The sequence below is a fragment of the Ochotona princeps genome, chromosome X (genome assembly GCF_030435755.1).
Source record: "Ochotona princeps isolate mOchPri1 chromosome X, mOchPri1.hap1, whole genome shotgun sequence".
NCBI lineage: Eukaryota > Metazoa > Chordata > Mammalia > Lagomorpha > Ochotonidae > Ochotona > Ochotona princeps.
This window is the reverse complement of record NC_080865.1, coordinates 15,499,973-15,519,721: the sequence shown is the minus strand read 5'-3', so window position 1 is coordinate 15,519,721 and position 19,749 is coordinate 15,499,973. Positions and strand designations below refer to the sequence as shown.

Here is a 19,749-nt window from a genome sequence, read left to right as displayed (position 1 = left end):
TCCGACTTCGCAGAGCAACCAGGGAAACTGCAGGTAGAGACAGTCTTTGGACAGGCAGAAGCCCTGGGTAGAGATGGGCTCTAGCAGACCCAGGAGGACCTTGGTGAACCAATACAAGTCACAAGCAACCTGACTGCCAGAGTGTGACAGTTGGTCATGCAGCCCTAGAGAGCCCAGGAGAGTGCCTAGAACTTGGAACCTTCTGGAACAGAGCAAAGGCATAACCAAGAATACCCAGCCCTGCCCTTGACGCTAAACTCCCTGCACACATAAGGGTCCAACCTCACGCAGCAGAGGGCACAGGTGCCTGAGTGTCAGTCACTGTAGCAGTTTGCGTGCATCAGAGAGCTGATGGCAAGACAGCAGCATTTTTAGCTGGTGCTTCCAAAGCATAAATGAGGAAGAAGCAAGCGAGGCCTTCAGCTGCAAGTACATAGGGGAGACAGAGCTGATTCCAGCTCAGGGAGCTCCCCAGCCACCAACTGGATTTTTCCTGAGCTAGGCGCCTGTTCTGGGCAGATGCCTACAACGCACCCAACAGAAACTCCAAGTCTGCTTCAGACCAGAAGGGCTGCAGCAAGAAGATCCAGCTACCCACTCCATCCCTGTTCCCAGTCAGGCTTCCTGGGTCTCAAAGGGGGCAGTGGGGTGGAACATTCAAGATCAGTTCTCTGTGGTCTTGAAGTAGGGTGACAGCAGTGGGTTCAGGACAGAGCCTCCCCAAGAATAAAAAGTGCAATTCCAATGACCACACAACCTCCCCTGCACCAACCCACAAGTACACCTGCATATGCACAACCATCTTCGGCACCATTAAAAAGTGATATTTGGGGTCTGGCGTGGTAGCCTAGCAGCAAAAGTCCTTGCCTTGCATCCACTGGGATCCCATATGGGTGCCAGTTCACACTGGCTACTCCATTTCCCATCCAGCTCCCTGCTTGTGGCCTGGGAAAGTAGTAGAGGATGGCCCAAAGCCTTGGGACCCTGCACCTGCATGGGAGACCTGGAAGAAGCTCTTAGATTCTGGCTTTGGATCTGCTCAGCTCTGGCCCTTGAGGCTACTTGGGGAGTGAACCGGTGGATGGACGATCTTTCTCTCCGTCTCTTCTTCACTCTGTAAATCTGACTTTCCAGTAAAAATGAATAAATCTTTTTAAAATTTTGCTCTTTGTAGGAGTCTGGACGGTACACAAATACAAAAGTGTTATCATACTGGGGTGTCTCAATGAAGCCAGGTCATGACTGATCAGCCCAAGTTAAGGTTCTTAACCTTTGGGGTACACAGATATCTTCAAAAGTCTGCCCTTCGAGATGTTGCCCACCCTTTCAAGATTTGGCAGCTCCTGTCCAAGCTCCTGGCAGTGATGGGAACCTAGCCTAAAGATTTGGCTCTGGTGGAATAAAATGGCCCAAGGGGAGGGGGAGTGGGGAGCTGGGGAGAAAGTTCCCTGAGGAGTCTGTGTGAAGTGGTCACTTAGTCCCGGGTGAGAGCAGAAAGAGTTAAGGGGTGTAACGTGTGGTTTTTTCGCCTCCGAGGACTCTGTCCTGACTCATTAAGAACACACAAGGCTGAGGGAGTGTTCCACTAGTAAGGCCTGCCTCCAGCACACAGCTTTGCTTCCCAAGCAGATGAGTCCTGTTGCTGCCCTCCCTGTAAAGTGTGGTCTCCCAGGCAGGCACTAGGGCTGCTGCTGGAGAACCGCACAGGGTAGAGAGGCCGCGTCCTTGCCAGCAAATAAACAAGGGAGGCTCTTACCGCAAAGTTCCCCGAACACATCCCTGCTATAGGCAGCTCTGCAGGAACAAGTCTGCCCCTCCCCCCACCCAGTCTAGGGTGGGCTAGGCAAAAGAGGGACCAGCTCCAGGTGCTGGGGGATGCCCCTCCCCCCCCAATGTTCCTCACAATTTGGAGCTAGAGCCCTGAGCAGTGAGTGCCTCAAACCTCCTCCTGGTAAATTGAATAATTTACCACCCTGCCCCTAACAGGGCCTTCAGGCACCCCCGCCCCACATCCACCACCCAGGTGGTACCTGTGCCAGCGCAGGTGAGGAAAAAGGCCTGTGGAAAACACCATTACTGATAAGTAACAGCTCCTTTCAGGTTTAATGACACGTTGCATCCATCCTAAAGCTCTCTCAAAAAAAAAAAAAAAAAAAGAGAGAGAGAGAGCGCGCGTGAACAAGAGAGAGAGAGAGAAAGAGAGAGAGAGAGAAAAACCCTCTCGAGGGACGGCGCCTGGCGCCTGTAAATACGAACGTCAGGCCAGGGCGCGCGAGGGGGAGGGCGCACGACGCGGCGCGGCGCGGGTGTGTAAATTAACTGGGGGCAGCAGAGTAAATACATTACACACGGTATTTATTATGCGTCTGCACCTCGGAGAGCTTCTCCGGCTCCCGGACGCGGCAAATCTTGTCCCGAGCTCCGCAGGGCTGCGGAGCCGAGACCGATGGCGAGGGAACCTGGAGCGGGGTTGCGGTGGGGTGGGGGAGTCATGGTGCCGCCCCCGGGATCCCCCAAGCCGTGCCTACTCACACCCTCCCGCGGGGGCTGGAGGGGGAAGGGCTGGGACGCGGGGCGCGGGTGGGGAGGGCGGCAGGGTGGGAACGGGCGGCGCGCCCGGCCCCTTAGCATTCCGCCGGCGCGCCCGCCATCGCCGCGTGCGCCCCCGCGCCCCGCTGTAATTACCCCGATTACCAAATGAATCTCGCGCTTTTGTGCTCGCCGGGCGGTGGGTGCGGGGAGGCAGTTCTAATAGTTGTCATTAGGGCCAGGGGAGGCGGGGCGCCGGGGGCTGGGGGTGGGGAGGCCGCCGTTCCCTGGCTGGCTGGCTGGCTGGCTGGCTCACTTGCTCGCTCGCAGGCGGTCCCGGGCGGTGCGCAGGCCGCTGCTGGCTGCTGAGTAATGATTTTTTTTCTAATTGGAGGCGAACAGCGGCCCTAATGGATGGAGCAGCTCTCAGCGCGTTCGCTGCGCAGGCTCCTCGATCAATACGGCTCGCAGAGACCGCGGGACCGAACTCGGGGCCCTTTGTGGTCAGAGATGCCTCAGGGGCCCCTATCTCTCCAGCACCAACATCGCGCCCCCATCTCCGGCTGCCTTGCCTCCCCCCGCCACACACACACACATACATCGTACACACACACAAACAGAGCACATAGAGCATTGCCGCCTCTGGGCCTCCATGGACACTACACCCTGCTCCCCTTCTCAGACCCTGTTCCCCTCCCGGAACATCCCTCCAGCCCAACACGCATCCCCCACCTCCGTCTCCGCAGACACAACATTCCCTGCTTTCCAAACTAACCCCCAGCGATACGATCTCCCCGGGGCTTTTGGAGCCAGGGCGGGTTGGCAGGGAGGTGCACAGCTCAGGGGCAGGGCGGACCTTGGATGGCCCTGCTCCGGCTCCCTTCCGTGACAACGCTTCCGCCGAGCGCCCCAGGCTTGGAGGGGAACCTGGCACAGACGGCTGCCTCGGAGGAGGAGAGTTTGCGCCGGTTGGTCGGGGAAAGGTTCGCTGAGTCCAATTAAATCCGCACGTTCTTTCCTCTCTGGGACTCCTCTGGCTCAGACCCGTTCCAACTCAGCCCTTCCGGCTCTGTGAAGGAACAGAACCCTGCCCGCGCGTGTACACACACACACACACACACACACACACACACACACACACACTGTGTACACACTGCCCATTTTGCAAGAAACCATCCCCCCTCGTGCCGCCCGGAATGCTTAACTGCTAGAAACCAGATGAGATCTGGAGGTAAGGGGTCAAATGTGGCCCCCCATGTCCTGCAGCTAATTAGCTAGTGACCTTGGACGAGGACTCAGCACCCTTTTCCTTGTACCTTGCATAAGTTTAAGGCAGCCAGGCAAGCTAGGTGCCTGCAATACAGTCAAAAGAATGGGCAAAGCTTACCACTCCCTCTGAAGTTCACAGACCTTCCTTCCTCCACCCTAGAACAAAGGCTGGACTTCTGGGGAACCCCCCAAGTTACTCACTTGCTTTTGCCACCATTCATGCATAACATTTAGCATTCCATGATGTCATATTCACCTGATCTTTTTTTGTTTATTGTCACTCCTCCCCCTCAGATATAATTTCTTTTTGTTTTCTTTTTTTTTTTTTTTAAGGATGTTATTTTTATTACAAAGTCAGATATACAGAGAGGAGGAGAGACAGAGAGGAAGATCTTCTGTCCGATGTTTCACTCCCCAAGTGAGCCGCAACGCAGGGTCCCAATGCTTTGGGCCGTCCTCAACTGCTTTCCCAGGCCACAAGCAGGGAGCTGGATGGGAAGTGGAGCTGCCGGGATTAGAACCGGCGCCCATATGGGATCCCGGGGTGTACAAGGCGAGGACTTTAGCCGCTAGGCCACGCTGCCGGGCCCCAGATATAATTTCTATAGGGAATGGGGCAAGCATTCATCCACCTAAAAACAAAACTTACTAGGTGCTCAACAAATGATCACAGGAACAAATGCTTAGGGTCTGAACTTGGTCCAACTTCTTCCTCTCCTCTCCTGGGAGAGGGTGACACTGTGACTTCTCCCTGTGTTTTCCAAAGATGGCCATGGTAATATTGATCTTCCAGGACCTTGCTTCTATCCTCCTTCAAGAGGAACCTGATTCCCCTGTACCTGAACCTGGCTGAGACTTTGTTGACTCTCTCCATGAACAGGAGGCTACCAAAGAGATGCTTGAAGATTTCCCAGTCTAGGTCAGAAGGAGTGCCACAGTTTCCACCTCACCCATTTCTCTTGGAGACTGACGCTCTTAGAACCCAGCTGCCATGTTGTAAAGCAGCCTGAGTCACATGACCATCCGTAGTTGACACTCAGTGGTGTCAGCCAGCCCTGTGTGGAAACAGCAAGATGTCTGTGTGGAGCACAATCCAGCTAGCAGTTTCATGAATAAACTCAAGTTGATGTAAGTCACTAAGTTTGGAGGTGATTTGCTATTAGTGGTATACAAAACTGGGTCCCCACTCTAATAGCTTCTCTTCAATTCCCTATTCCCCCTGGAGTGACACCATGGGTCTCCCTTGTCACTCAGCCTCACTGAGAAACAGAGAGAGAGAGAGAGAGAGAGAGAGAGAGAGATGGAGAAAGATCTTCCATCCATTGGTTCACTCTCCAAATGCCTCACAATGCCCAGGCTGGGCCAAGCTAAAGCCAGGTCTCTCGTGTGGGTTGGCAGAATCTCAGTACCTGAATCATCCACTACTGCCTCCACAGAGTGCATATTAGCAGAACTCTGGAGTCAAGAGTGGAGCTAAGATTTGAACTCAGGCACTCCCAACATAGAATGTGGGTGTCCCAGTTGACAACCTACTCCCTGCACCAGATGCCCACTCCTCCCTCACCCTGGTATCTTGCCACACATCTGCCCATGTCATCCTGTGCCTTCCTGTCCCAAGTGTCTGTCTGCCTGCCTTGGGACCAGCCCCATTCTTGGGCTCTGTCTGGTTTCCAACAACTCAGGGTCAACATGTCCAGCATATATATTTCTTTTTTGCACTCATACAAAAAGATGTCTTGTCACACGCTCAGCCCAGAGATCATTGACGGTCCCTGCCATGTGCCTTCCTGACTCTTCCCTGGACTATTTATTGCCACCATGGCTCTCACCTGCCTGGGTAATTGCCAGGCTCTCCTGCTGACCAGTTGCCTATAAGGGTAGAGGCCAGTCTCCATTATCCATCATCACACCTGGGTACCTGCGGCGGGCACACAACAGGTGGCCAGTAAATACTTGCTGAAGGAATGCCTTAAGGGCCGCCATTTGGTCTAGCTGTCAAGATGCCTGCATCCCACATCTGAGTGCCGGGTTTGAGTCCTACCTCTACCTCTAATTCCTATTTCCTGTACATGCTGGGAGACAGCAAGCAATGGTTCAAATACTTGAGTCCCTGCCATTCACATGTGAAACCTGGATGGAGTGCCAGGTTGGTAGCTTCAATCTCATTAAGCTCTGGTTGTTCTGGGCATTTCAAGAGTAAACCAATAGATGGAAGATCTGTGTGTGTGTGTGTGTGTGTGTGTGTGTGTTTTATTCTGGCTCTTTGCCCTTAAAGTAAATAAAAACAGATTATTTAAAAATGTTTTTAGATTAAATGAAAAAGAGGGCCCAGCATTGTGGCATAGCTGCTTAAGCTGCCACCTACAGTATCAGCATTGTATGACAGAATGCCAGTTGGAGTCCCAGCTGCTCTGCTTGCAATCCAGCTCCTTGTTAACATACCTGGTAAAGCAACAGGAGACGATCCAACTCCTTAGACCCCTGCCACTCATGTAGGAGACCCAGACGAAGTTCCTGGCTCCAGGCTTCAGCCTGGCCCAGCCCCAGTCATTGCAAGCATTTGGGGATTGAACCAGTGAGATAGAAGAACTACCTCTCCCTGTCTCTCTCTCACACTGTCACTTGTCTTCCTGAAAATAAAAACAAAAGAATTAAATACCTTAGGGGCCAGGTTCTGCAGTAGGGGCCCCAGCGGGTAGGTGGGAGCACTTGAGGAGCTGGGGGTTGTGGCAGCCTCAGCGGACCTGAGAAGACAGAAGGAGTTTACCGGGCGGGCGATATGCAGTTATTCCAGGGAGAGCATCATGAGGAAAAACCCAGATGCGAAGTGGTGATGAAGGAGAAGGGGTCAGAGCAGTGGAGCTGGGAGTGACAGATCTGGGCCCAGGGGAGGGGCTCCTGCCTTGAGCTCCTGTACCTGATCCTGAACCAGGAAAGATCTGTTTAACGTTGATGTTTTCCCTTTGCCTGTTGGCTTCAGAGCTCCAGGGATTTTCAAGCAAATAACTGAGAAGGCAATGTGGAGACCAAACTGGGGTGTGGGCCCTACTCAGGAGAGGGGAGGCTGGGGAGCAGGAGCAGGTGCAGAGCAGCGGGGGTGGGGAGTTGGGAAGGACTTCCGGGGGTTCTCTGAAGCAGGGCTTGGGCAACCACCGGATGAGGGGGGATTCAGGAAGCACGGGGCACCCGCAGCCTCCCCACAGCACCAAGCACCGTGGTGACAGAAAGGAATGCCATGAGGAGGGTCCAACTGAGAAGGGAGGACAGCAGCCACGGAGGCTCACTGCCCAGACTTGCCTTTGAAAGAGAATTTTCCAGTGAAGTACAATCCGTGGCCAACTGCCAGCTGCGGGTGCCTTTGGGCTCTGCCTCAGCTTTCAGGCCAAGGTCATGCACTACCAATGACCGAGCATGCCCCTCAGACCTAGCCCCTCAGAGCTAGTTCCAGACTTTTTGAAGGGGTGATCTTTAATGTTGCGGTTGCCATTCGGAGCTGGCTAAACCCACCTCTCCTTCCTTCCCCCTGTCCTTCCACAGAGGACAGGCTGTACCCTAGCCTCTGGGCTCCCTCTACCCCGCTCCTGCTCTCTCTTTACTTCCTCTTCCATATGCATCTGTCTGTTAAACCTCTCGCCTATAGAATTGCATCTTGGCATTCATTGGCTTCCTGGGGGACCCAGTTGACATCAGGCAGAATAAAGGACACACACATGCTTTGCCTTTCGTGGATGCCAAGGACACGCTTCTTGCCCATGCAGCGTCTCACTAGTCCTGCCAGCATTCTGACGACCGGGCACCCTTGTCATCTCGACTTGGCACCTGTGGCTGGAGGCTGAAAGAGGACAAATGGCTTGTCCACGCTCACACAGCTTGTGCTCAGTGCCAGGGACTATCTGACTCCAACGCTTGGACTCTTAACCCTGCAGTAGTGACTGCTTTAGGGCCTGATGGTGGGGAGCCTGGGGTCTGTGGCCAAGTAAATGTGGGGGACTGGACTTGGTGATCTCAAAAGTCCTGTCTGTCACATGGAGCACAAGCAAGCACTGGCTGAGGAGTGAAGAGGTTGGGCTTGCCATCTTCAGGCTTAGTGCACCCTCCCAGGTATCTTAGATGATTTTGTTCCTCCCACGGTGCCCATCTGACTCTCCCACTGACCTGGTGCTCCTCATGTCTCGTGCCGCAGCCAAGCTTCTCTTGCCAAGACTGTGCAGCAGCCAAGGAAAAACAGGCTTACAAGCTGGGCTGCGCTCTCAGTGCAGGAGGCTACAAGATGGCATTTGCAGAGTGAGGGTGGGAATTGGAGGGACAGAGCCTGGTCAGGTAGCCTCTCGAGATGAGTGGGTGGGGGGTGGCCAGAGCCCATGCAAGGCCTGCCCCCGAGCCAGTGTGTGGCCGTACATGTGACAAAAGTAAAGGTGCAAGCTCAGCTCCCTTGCGGAGAGGGTATAGTCCTTAGCAGTGCCCCCTGTCAGCTGCCTGCTGGGGGTTCTCACCAGTGCTGTGCTACTCAACGATTATCAATTGGTTCCACGAGGTGGGGGAGGCAGGGAGAACCCCCTTCTGCTGGTTTCCACAGAGCAAACCCTCCTCCTCCTCCCAGAGGCAGTTCCTAGCCACCAGAGGTGGGAGAGGTGTGCAAAGCTGGCTGGGCTGGCTCCAGGGCTTTGAATGAGCAAGGGCTCCCCAGGGATGGCCAGAGACTCCGGTGTAGCTATCCGGGCTAGGGAGCAAAGGAATCAAAAGGAAGGGGCAGGGGTTAAGAGCTTCAGCTGGCTGGGCTGAGGGCCTGGGAGAGGCGTGTCACACTGCCTGCCAGATCACAGCCCAGGGTGTTGCTGTATGCTCTGGCCCAGTGTTTGCTCTGTCTCTTGCTGATGATATGCTGGAACTTTGGCCTTGCATGTGGCAGGTGCTCCCTACACTTAGAACTGAGAAGTGAGTGTGTGTGTATCTGTGTGTGTGTGTGTGTGTGTGTGTGTGTGTGTGTTTGCACAGGCACACTTAGATGTCTTTCTCCCAGACACAATAGAGACAGCCATGCCATGACCAGGCTACAAGTTTGGCTGCTCTGGCCAAGGCTGGCCCTGGGGTGGCGGGGAGGAGGAGCTGAACGAAGGCAAAGATTTCCTAGAGAGGGAAGGCATCTGCCACAGTAGCCAGGACACCTGCATCCCATATCAGAGTACTGGGGTTCGAATCCTGACTCCACTCCTGAGTCCAGCTTCCTGTTCATATGTACAACAAGAGGCTGCAGGTGGTGGCCCTTGCCACCTGCATGGGATACCCGGTTTAGCTCCCAGGTCCTGGCTTGGGCCTGACCCTGCTCTGGTTGGTGGCAGCAGCTACGAGAATGAACCAGTGAATTGAAGTTCTCTCTCTTCTCTTTCTCTATCCCTGCCTTTTAAATTCGCAAACATAAATATGTATTTAAAGCTTATTCAGGGATGCCAAGGACCTTATTGAGCTGAAGTGAGAGGTTTCTGACCCAAAGTGGTTTATATAGGAATTCCTCCTCTACAGAGATTCCCTTGGAACTTGAGGCCCCAGGAAACTAAAAGCCACATTTCCCAAGCACCTGCTCTCAGCCCGTCTACCTCACTCCCAAGCCCCTCCATGCTCTGTGCTGCTAACCAGAGACACTTGCTCCCTTCTTTTCATTCACTTTGTACAAGAAGAGGAAGGCAGGTCCAGCTCACACCTGCTCCTGTCTAAGAACTGGTGAAAATTAGACTGAATATCACCAAGTATGCATCTGAGACAGGTCTGGCTCCTCCAAGGTTCATGTGGGCACCTCCGAGAAACCACCTTGGGGTTGTTCTCCGTGCCCACAGCTCGTTAGAGTTTCTGGGGCTGGGCCAAGAAATTGCCAGGGACAAGCTAGGCGGCGCCTGCCTGGAAACTCCACCACCGCGCCACCCTCCTCGGAGGCCCTCCTTGGCTGCCTTGTGCAGCGGAGGCTGCACTGCGCAGAGCTGGAGCCGAGCCTGACAAGTGACACTTTGACGAGAGACGCTATGACGAGTCCCTGGGGAGCCTGGGGAGTCTGGTTCCTGCAGACAGTGTCTCCCCGGAGGCAGTCTCCGTGCTTGAGTGCGTGTGTGTGCGTGCATGTGTGTGTGTGAGCGTGCGTGTGTGTGTGTTAGCGCGCACGTTTGGCTTCTGCGAATGAGGATAAAACTCCCCAGGCCTCGCAGGGAGCATGACAGAGCTCCAGCCCCCACCAATACTCCTAGCTTCTACCCTTTCCTCCCTGCCAGCGGTGTGTGTGTGTGTTGGGGGGGGCGTAAGGAGGGGGAGGCATGCAGAACAGGCGTGGCAAGTCAGCCACCAGCTGCTGAGTTCAGGAGGTCCCCTCCTGACGTCATCCTGTCCTCACCCCCATGTTCCAAGCTGGAAGCTGAGGAGCCTGCGACGCAGAGGGGCTCCAGCCTACAGGTGTGCCACTTGCCTGCTTTGGTGATTGTCTAGGCTGTTGGCTTTGTGCCAGCAAAGAAATCAAATAGCAAGCTTGCCATCAAGGTATGTGCCTAGGAAACCAAGGTCACGCCGGAAGCCTTCTGAAACAAGTGGCATATGTAAATCTGAAAAAATTTCTGGGCTGACCAAAGTCCAGCACGATTAGACAGGAGCAAGGAGGTTGGCACTGTCTTCCAGCAGGGGCTTATGACAGGCGTTCTTCCTATGGGAAAAGTGAATGCAATGAGTGTGGAAGGGGACTGAAGTCACAAAAACTCAAGGTGGTACTGGGGGGGTGGCGGTCAGCCATTCAGTTTCCCCATGTCCCTCTTCTGGACAGTTAGTAACCTCTGTCTTTTCCTGTGTCCCTGCAGTAAATATAGCAAGGTCACATGTGGGTCCTTTTTTTTTTTTTTTCATTGTTAGTCATTTTGTTTATTTAAAGCAGAGTGACGTAGAGAGAGAGATCTTCCACCTGCTGATGCAGTAGTCAGGGCTGGTCTAGGTGCACACCTGGAACCCAGAGCTTTGTCTGAGTCTTCCCCATGGGTGGCAGGGCCTCCCACGTGGTCCATCTTCCACTGCCTCCCCAGGCACATAAGCAGGGAGCTGGATCAGAAGCAGAGCAGTTAGCATTTGAAGTGGCATTCCAATATGGGATGCCAGCATTACAGGCAGTGGCTTAACCTGCTGCACTCGATGTTGGCCCCAGCATTTTCCTTCTTAGATGTCTCCTCCCTGTACTGCCCCTAAAGGTTCCACACCCCGACTTTCTCCCTGAGCCCTGCAGGGACAAGGCCCGTTCCTCTCCTGCTGGCATCCCAGCTGGACTTGGCTTCTGACTCTCCCGCTGCCTGAGGAACACCTGCATAACGCAGTGGCTTGTAACAGCAACAGCTGCTTTCCCCAGCCAGCCACCCCCTGTGATTCCAAGAGCGTGCTAGGCTCAGCTGTGTGCTTCTGTCTCACGTGGCAGCTGGGGCTTCTGCCATTGCTGGCAGTTGGGAGCTGGACTGGGTCTGGAACCTTCTAGACAGCCACCAATGCCAGCCATTGGCCACAGTGCTGCTGTTCTCTTCTGCTCAACCTCTCCCAATGGCCAACGTTATATGAAGTCCTTATGTCGCAGCGTTATGTGAAGAAGCAGAGCCAGACACTGCCAGGTCTCTTCAGGCCTACATCCAGAAGTCACGTGGCAACACTTCCACTGCTTGCCTTTGGCCAAGTCACGAAGTTGGCCCAATTCAAAGGGAGGGGGGCTATGGCCACAACAGCATGCATATACACAGCTGGAGCAAACTTCGGGCTGCTGGGTTTGTGGCACATCTGCCAGAGCCATCAAATTCTGTAGGCTGCATAGTCCATATCCCTACAGAAGCTGGGGGTGGGCTCAAAGTTCCTTCCTAAGGTCTCTGTGCCCTCCGAACCCATTCCAGGTTGGGGACACCCCTCTAGGCCAATCACAGCTCCCCCTACTCAATTGGGGGGGGCGGGAATCATTTACACAGCAAGGCTCATCAAGGGTTTGCGGACTAGACACGTAGAGCCTGCTTCGTCCAAAAACCCTCTAGAAGAAAAAAAAAGTCCTGGCTGGGGAAGGTTCTGGAAAACATCTCACTCAACAGAACGATGTCTGGGGAAGGTTCTGGAAAACATCTCACTCAACAGAACGATTTTTTTTTTTTTTATTTCTATTGGAAAGGTGGATATACAGAGAGGAGGAGGAGAAAGAGAGGAAGATCTTCTGTCTGATGGTTTACTCCCCAAGCGGCCGTAATGGCTGGAGATGAGCCAATCTGAAGCCAGGAGCCAGAAGCTCCTCCAGGTCTCCCACACAGGTGCAGGGTCCCAAGGCTTTGGGCCATCCTTGACTGCCTTCCCAGGCCACAAGCAGGGAGCTGGTTGGGAAGTGGTGCCTCTGGGATTAGAACTGGCACCCATATGGGATCCCGCGGCGCGTGCAAGACAAGGACTTTAACCACCATGCCATTGTGCCGGGCCCAGAACAATGTGTTTTTACTTTTTATTTTTCACTTTTATTTGAAAGGCAGAGTCAGAGAGAGAGAAACTTCCATCTGCTGGCTCACTCCCCAAATAACCACAATGGCTGGAACTGAGCTGATCTGAAACCAAGAGCCAAGAACTCCTTCCAAGTATCCCATGTGGGTGCAGGGTCCCAAGAACTTAGGCCATCTTCTGCTGCTTTCCCAGGCTGCAAGCATAGAACTGGATCAGAAGTAGAGCTTCCGAGATTCAAATCGATGCCCGAATGAGATGTCAACATCACAAGTTGAGGATTAGCCTACTATGCCATAGGTGCCAACCCCCATTGTTTCTTTAAAATCTCAAGAGTCTGAGAGGATCAAGATGGCAGAATAAGGTAAGGGCACGTTTAAACAGATGGAGAAAGTATAGCCTGAGGGCACATTCCAGGAAATTGGAGAGGACAGAACAACAGCAGAGGGGTACCTGGAGACTGACAGACACAGGCAAGCAGTGGACACAATGGTGTGGTGTTGCAGTGACCTATAACCCAGCGGCATTCAGGAAGTGGCGGATCTGAATCGCATCAACAGCCAGAACTACACCAGTAGCCAGGTGGGAAGGGACTTTCACCAGGGAGCTCAGGAGGTGAACCCAGACAAAGAACTGCCCATACTGCTGGCTTGTTTGATTTGACCAGGAGCAGAGACAGAGCAGCAGATCCCAGATGGGCAGTGAAGGAACACGGTGGATTTCACAACCCAATCTGCCCCCTAGAGCCGTATTGGGCACCATTTTATTTAAGGAAGCAAGGGCTATGGACAGAACTGTGCATGCACTGAGCTGGGAGTGAGCTCATTTCTGGCTCAGGGAATTGCAACAACGTGGCATCCTACAGGTTTCACCCAAGATAGATCCTGGCAGCCCTCATACCTGACAGCCAACAGATTAAGAACTCTAGTAGTGGCATATCAGGTGCCATTTTGCACAGTGTGGCAAAGAATTTAAGACTGCAGGGACAGCGGTGAGCTGTACATACGCTGAGCTTGGCAAGAACTCACTGAGCTCAGTGCATTGCACTGGTCCCACAGGAAAATAATACCGACTACTTTATTGTACTGGTCAAAATAGGTCCGTGTGGCCCTCAGGCCTAAGGGCCAACAGGTTCTGACAAGATCAACACCATCAACAAGCTAGCTATATAGGACACCTGGTGTCTCCCTAATCCTGGGACCTGCTCCAACCAGAAGTGGGAGAAAGGTTGTATGGACAACAGTGCAGCCTCATCACGGTATCACAGGAGGAGAAGGGTGAGCCAGGAGCTGGGGCTACAGAGACAATGGTCGAAATCTAACATAAGAACCCAGACCTGGAACTCGCTAGAAGGAGTGGCACAACCGACTGCAAACAAAGAACCGTGTACCAACTGCAATAAGTAAAATCGAGCTGTAGACCTGTGGGTGACACAGCTTAGAAACCTGCCCCAAGGAAGGGAGTCTGATAACCAGAAGTACAATGACCAAGAGCAAAAGAAGAAACAGAGGCACAATGAATATTACTGAAGACTCCCCTGCAAAGGTACAAAACCCTTTGCCAACCTCAGAGCTCACTGAGAAAGACATCGAGAAAATGGGGGATATAGAATTCAAAACACTTGTTATAAAACTTCTCATCAAAATCTCAAGAGTCTCCACATCCCAGCTGGTCACCAGGAGCAAACACTGCTGGTTAAGGAACTTGTAGAGCCTAGCTGGTAGTTAGAAATTGGAGGTTGGTGATGTTCTTCATGTTGTTTCAGGCTGTGATTTAACTCCGGCTGTGTTTATGCTGCCACACATCTGGTAGAACCTCCAAGCCTGCCTGTAGCCAGAACCGGAATACCCTTACCCTAATGAGAATCTCCCTTTTCCCTCTATTAAATTTAATTTTTTCTTCCTCCTGCCTTTTTCTAATGGTTTTCTATAAAGTGTGGAAATAGAGTGCCATCACAAGGAAAAACATTAGTAACAAAATAAAGGAGTTTCTGACAAAGATGTTCCTTTATAGCATTATTTATATCAGCCAAAACCTGACAACAACGCCGAGGATTAGCTACAAGAACATTCTGAAATACATTATGCTAAGTCTATGGAGTACAAAATTCTGAAGTCACTTAAAATAAGGCCTTGTAAGAGTTTTTAAGGATATAACAGGGAATGGGCATTTCATGCAGTGATTAAGATTTCACTTAGGATGCCCCAAACCCTGTATCACAGTGCTTGGGTTTGAATTCCAGCTCTGCTTCTAATTCCAGCTTCCTGTTAACGTGCACCCTGGGAGGCAACAAGTGATCACTCAAGTGTGTGGATCCCTGCCATCCATGTGGGAGACCTGGATGGAGTGCCAGGTTGCTGCTTTCAGGCTGGCACAGTCCTACCGAGAGTGGGCATTTGAACAGTTAACCAGTAAATGGGAAATCTTTTTTTCTCTTCATTTTAAATAAATTAAGTAATTTTCTTTAAAAAATGATTTTAACAATAGAGGAAAAATGCTCATGGGAAAATGTTAGGTGAGAAAGGCCCAATTTGGAATAAAATTGAAAGTTTAGTCTAAAAGTTTGATCTAAAATTGTGTGTAGAAATATAATAAAAAGAGCTAACATTTATTGAGCACTTACTGTATTCCAGGAACCATCTCAGTCATTCCTTGCACTGTCTCCACAGAGTAACTACTTACATACCCATTTTAAAGATAGGAAAGCTGAGGCACAAAGACATCTCATAAGGTGGCTCAAATGATAGAGCTTGATGCTACAAAGCACCAAACTAAACCTTTAACTGTGGGATTGTTGTCCTATAACTTTTAATCCTGGCAGTATACACACATCTGTTACAGGCTGGAGAAAAGATGTGTCCAAATGGTGCAAGCAGGGCTCTCTAGCAAGGGATTATGGGGGGCGTCCAGGGTCTTTGTTGCACACTTCTCCGTGTTTTAAGTCTTCCACAACAGAATGTAATTTACTTTGATCACTGTGCAGAGGGAAGCATCATTTTGCAATCTGAGTAAAAACTAACGGGCTTGGGCCCGGCGTGGTGGCCTAGTGGCTTAAGTCCTCACCTTGAACGTGCTGGGATCCCATATAGGCACCGGTTCTAATCCCAGCGGCTCCGCTTCCCATCCAGCTCCCTGCTTGTGGCCTGGGCAAGCAGTTGAGGACGGCCCAATGCATTGGGATCCTGCACCCATGTCGGAGATCTGGAGGAAGTTCTTGGCTCCTGGCTCTGGATCGGCACAGCACCGGCTGTTGCGGCTATTTAGGGAGTGAATCATCGGATGGAAGATCTTCCTCTCCTCTGTATATCTAACTTTGTAATGAAAACAAATAAATCTTTAAAAAAAAAAAAAAACAATGGGCTCCTTGGCCGTCACCAGTTCACTGGCTAGACTTTAGACTCACACCCTTCTTTCTTTTGATCCTCAGAAGGCCAGGACGATTCCACTGTTCCCTCCTCCCCTCCCCTTGCTAACATTCCTCCTGGGGAAGAACTCAGAGAGGCCCCCACTTACTGCCTTGCTCACAGAAGCTCCCAGTCCACAGGGGACCAGACCTCACAGCTACTTCCCCCCTCCCTGCCTCGCTCCCAATCACGCACCGCCCTGGCTTTCATGGCCCCAGCATCCGGCATACATGTGTGTCTGCCCGATTTAATCATCCACTGTGTGCCAGTGCAGACTGTGACTTACACACATCCTGCTGGCATCCACAGCACCCACAGCACCCATGTATGGCACCTGGCATCTCAACAGAATTCCCAGACTTTGGAAGCACATCTGTCCATCCTGTGCTAGCCCACAAAACAGGTTCAGCATTTCAGGATCAGGGGGCTGGCGCCTGATTCCAGAGCCACACATCCCTGTCTGGGTGAGGAGGACAGGATGCATTCCAGGGAGCCTCAGACATAAAGCGCTGGCCTGGCCGGTTGGTCGGAAGGTTAGAAAGCACAGGCGAGCAGGCAAGAATCCCAGCCCCAGAGCCTGCAGGTGCAGTCTCCATGACTCACAGCTAGGAGGGCATCTTCAGGCTCATTGCCATTCAGGCTAAGCCCCCGTGGGATTTGCTTTGTCCCCGTGAATGTCGGCATGTATTTATCAGTCAGTCAACAAATATTTGTTGAGCCCAAGGCAGCAAGTGACAAGGTACTTCAATCAGGACAGGGATTTGTGGCGGGTCGGAGAACAGTAGATTCTTTGGTTTTTCTCTCTCGTTCTACCACTGATACCATCTCCAAATACACATACACATGCACATATGTGCAAACACACATGTGTTAGATGCCAGGCCTTCTCCTCAGCCCTCACCCCTTCACAGGTGACTTGGCAGTTTGCCTCACTGCAAGTGCAGTATCTTTCCCTTCTCCTTAACTTAGGCCCTGCCCTTGATGTGGAACCTCACTCATGCGATGTTAGCAGATGCACAGCACATAGAGATTTGCCATGTACCCGGGAGGTTGGTTTCTTACGCTTCTGCAGTTGTCAGGAGAACTGGGCCCAGTTTACTAGCAAGTGCAACATGCCAACCCAGACATATCCCCCCACACACACACATATTCCACCTCTGCCTGATTCCGTGGCTGGTGTGACAAAGGCACCATGCAGGGTGTGCTAGCATCCACTCCATGAAACAGGGCTCATTTGTCAGGTGAGGAAATGGGACCGCAGTGAGGGTCATTGATCAAGGCTACACAGCCATGGGCATACAGCCAAGGGAGGATATGACTTCAGCAATCAGTTTTAGAACTTTCCAGTTGCGCTATCTCCCAACTCCCTAAGAAGGTCAACAACCGGTGCCATCTGGTCTCCCAAGCCACGTGCAGGACAAAGGGAGCATTCCCCGTTTGTGACAACCTGGTGACGGTGTCCCACCTCAAACACTGGCTGTGTGAAGCCCTGAAATATTCTTGCCCACTGCTGCCACCATCACCACCACATTCACCTGCTTCTGTGGCTCTCATGATCCCTCAAGAGGACCCTGGGATTGACCTACTGGTGGGCCCCATCCTCTGTCATCCTGGAATTTGAAACCTCAGCCAGGGTCATGGGTCTACATTGACATACCCTTGGCTGTCATCTGCAGAACCCTCAAGTTCATCATGAGCTCTTGGAGCAAGATTCTGCTAGCCCAAGAACTGCAGACACAGTGTTGGGAGTTTAAATTAGAAGGAAAGGTCCCTCTTTGGTTGATGCCTGGATATGTTCCCATGGTTTTTCCAACACGTGTGTTCACACAGAAAATATGCAACAGACATTGTCTTGATTTTGACAAGAAGGCCTGGAAGTGTGAGCTAGGGATTACTACTGTCTATTACTGCTGGAAAAGAAGACACATTTTAGCCGGCTGCCAACTCCTGCAAAGTCCTGGGAACAGTCAAATATCCCTCCTTTTTCTCCTCAAGTCCCTTCAAGCCCAAACTGAACCAATGTCCCTGCCTTAGCCCAGGTTTTGACTCCAAGTAACAAATGTCAAAACAAGCTGCTGAAAGGAGTCTAAAGTGAATTTGTCACTCTTGTTCTTGAGCCTGGAGGTCTGGAGCTGCTGTGCTGTGCCCCAAGCCCCTCAGGGACTGAGACAGGCAGAATTTTCCAGAGCTGGACAAAACAGTGTCTCCTATCCCTCATTCCCTTCTGTCATATAATTAGCCCTCCAATGGATAAGGGAGGCTACTTGCCCATCCCTTGAGTGGAAGCAGGCTAGAATCTCATGGCCACTGTTCAGGCCAGAATGGAGCTAACATTATGGCACTGTGGGTTAAGCCACTGCTTCTGATCCTGGTATCCCACATCAAGGCACCAGTTCAAGTCCCAGCTGCTCTACTCCCTATCCAATTCCTTGATGATAGCCTGGGAAAGCAGCAGAAAATGACCCAAGTGCTCCAGACCCTGCCATCCATATGGGAGACCTGCATAAAGCTCCCGGCTCCTGTTTTCCGCCTGGCCCAACCTGGCCATTGTGACTGTTCAGGTAGTAGACCAGAGGATGTGTGATCTCTTTTTGCTCTGTCTGTCTCTCTTTCTTTTTTATTATAAATTTTATTTGTTTATAATGATTACATGGTGGCTCATGGTGGGAAGGAATGAGGTTTAGGGAAAATTGGGTATACTCATTGCTTCCAATTTGCTATTTCTTCTTGTTGTTTCTGGGGGAAGGTATCTCTCCCTCTTTCTCTGTCACTCTGCCTTTCAAGTAAATAGATATAAACTTTTCAAAATTGTGGGCCATAAAAGGTCACATGGCTTCCTTGTTCATTGGAACATTCCTGCTTGGAGCTCAGAGACAGCACGTAAGATGTTCAGTTACCCTGAGGCCAGCAGACTATAGAACAGCGAGCCACATAGAGGCCACACATGGTCACGTAATCTGATGACAGGCCTAATCTGTGAGTCATCCCAATTCCAGGCTCCAGACAAACAAGGGAAGCGCTTAGGGAGCTTCCAGACCAGTCCTTTAGTCAGCCAAGTGCTACGGAATGACCTCAGCAACACCATCAGGAGCATTTAAAAAAAAAAATTGCCCAGCCAAACCCTGCCCTAAGCCCTGCCCCATAAAATCTGTGAACCCAAGAAAACAGTCATCTTAGGCCACTGAGCCTGCAGTTTGTTACACACCAAAAGTAACCGGGACCAGGACCCAGGCTCCATCTAGCTCATTTGTTTTGCCAAAGCTGGTGGCTGGGATGGCAGCTTTGTTCTCACTGTCTAGAATTGTGTCTAGAACTCCAGCCATTGTATCTGCATTCCAGACAGTAGTGTGTTGGGCAAGATGAATAAAAAGAGCATGACCCAGCTGTCTTTTCAGGAAGTTCCTGGAGGATGCCTCAGGACAGGACATGACATAATACTGTCCATCCCTAGGAGGAAACAAGGCTGGAAAACATCACCTTTATTCTGGATAGCTTCTATGTCTAACTGGAAAATAGAGGTTCCATTTAGAAAGAAGATGAATATTATAGCAGCCACTCACAACAGCACCTAAAGGTTCCCTTGCCTCTCCTCTACCCAGAATGCCTCCCTCTTTATTTCCACACTCTTCCCATCCCAGAGTCCTAACTTGAATTGAAGCTGGAGAATGTTCTAGATCCTCAACATAAACACCTGTAGGACAAATGAGTGTTTCCACGGCAAATGCTGAGAACACCTCTGAAGGCATCGTTTCTCATGACTAATGAAGTCCCCGTCTCTTGGCTGGCTGGCTTTCTTTCTTTCAAAAGATTTATTTATTTTTGTTGGAAAGGCAGATCAGATTTACAGAGAGAAGGAGAGACACAGAGAAAAGCTCACTCCACAAATGGCTGCAAACAGCCAAGGCCAAGCCAAATCAAAGTCTCTTCCAGGTTTCCCATACGGGTACATGGTCCCAAGATTTTGAACCATCCTCTATTGTTTACCCAGGCTGCAGGCACAGAGTTGGATGGGAAGTGGAGCAGCCAGGACATGAACCTGTGCCCATATGGGATCCTGGCACTTGTAAGGTAAAGA

At 51.6% G+C, this 19,749-nt stretch overlaps 1 long non-coding RNA gene across 1 annotated transcript in view; it reads right to left on the bottom strand.

The window, feature by feature from the left end:
* Window positions 1-19,749, bottom strand: part of LOC131478511 (uncharacterized) — a 146,630-nt gene that overhangs the window by 9,023 nt on the left and 117,858 nt on the right. Inside the window, exons 3-4 of the long non-coding RNA XR_009244517.1 lie at window positions 10,768-10,863; window positions 6,458-6,542 (exon numbers count right to left, since the gene is read on the bottom strand). This is a non-coding gene — a long non-coding RNA (uncharacterized LOC131478511). The remainder of the gene's footprint in view (window positions 1-6,457; window positions 6,543-10,767; window positions 10,864-19,749) is intronic.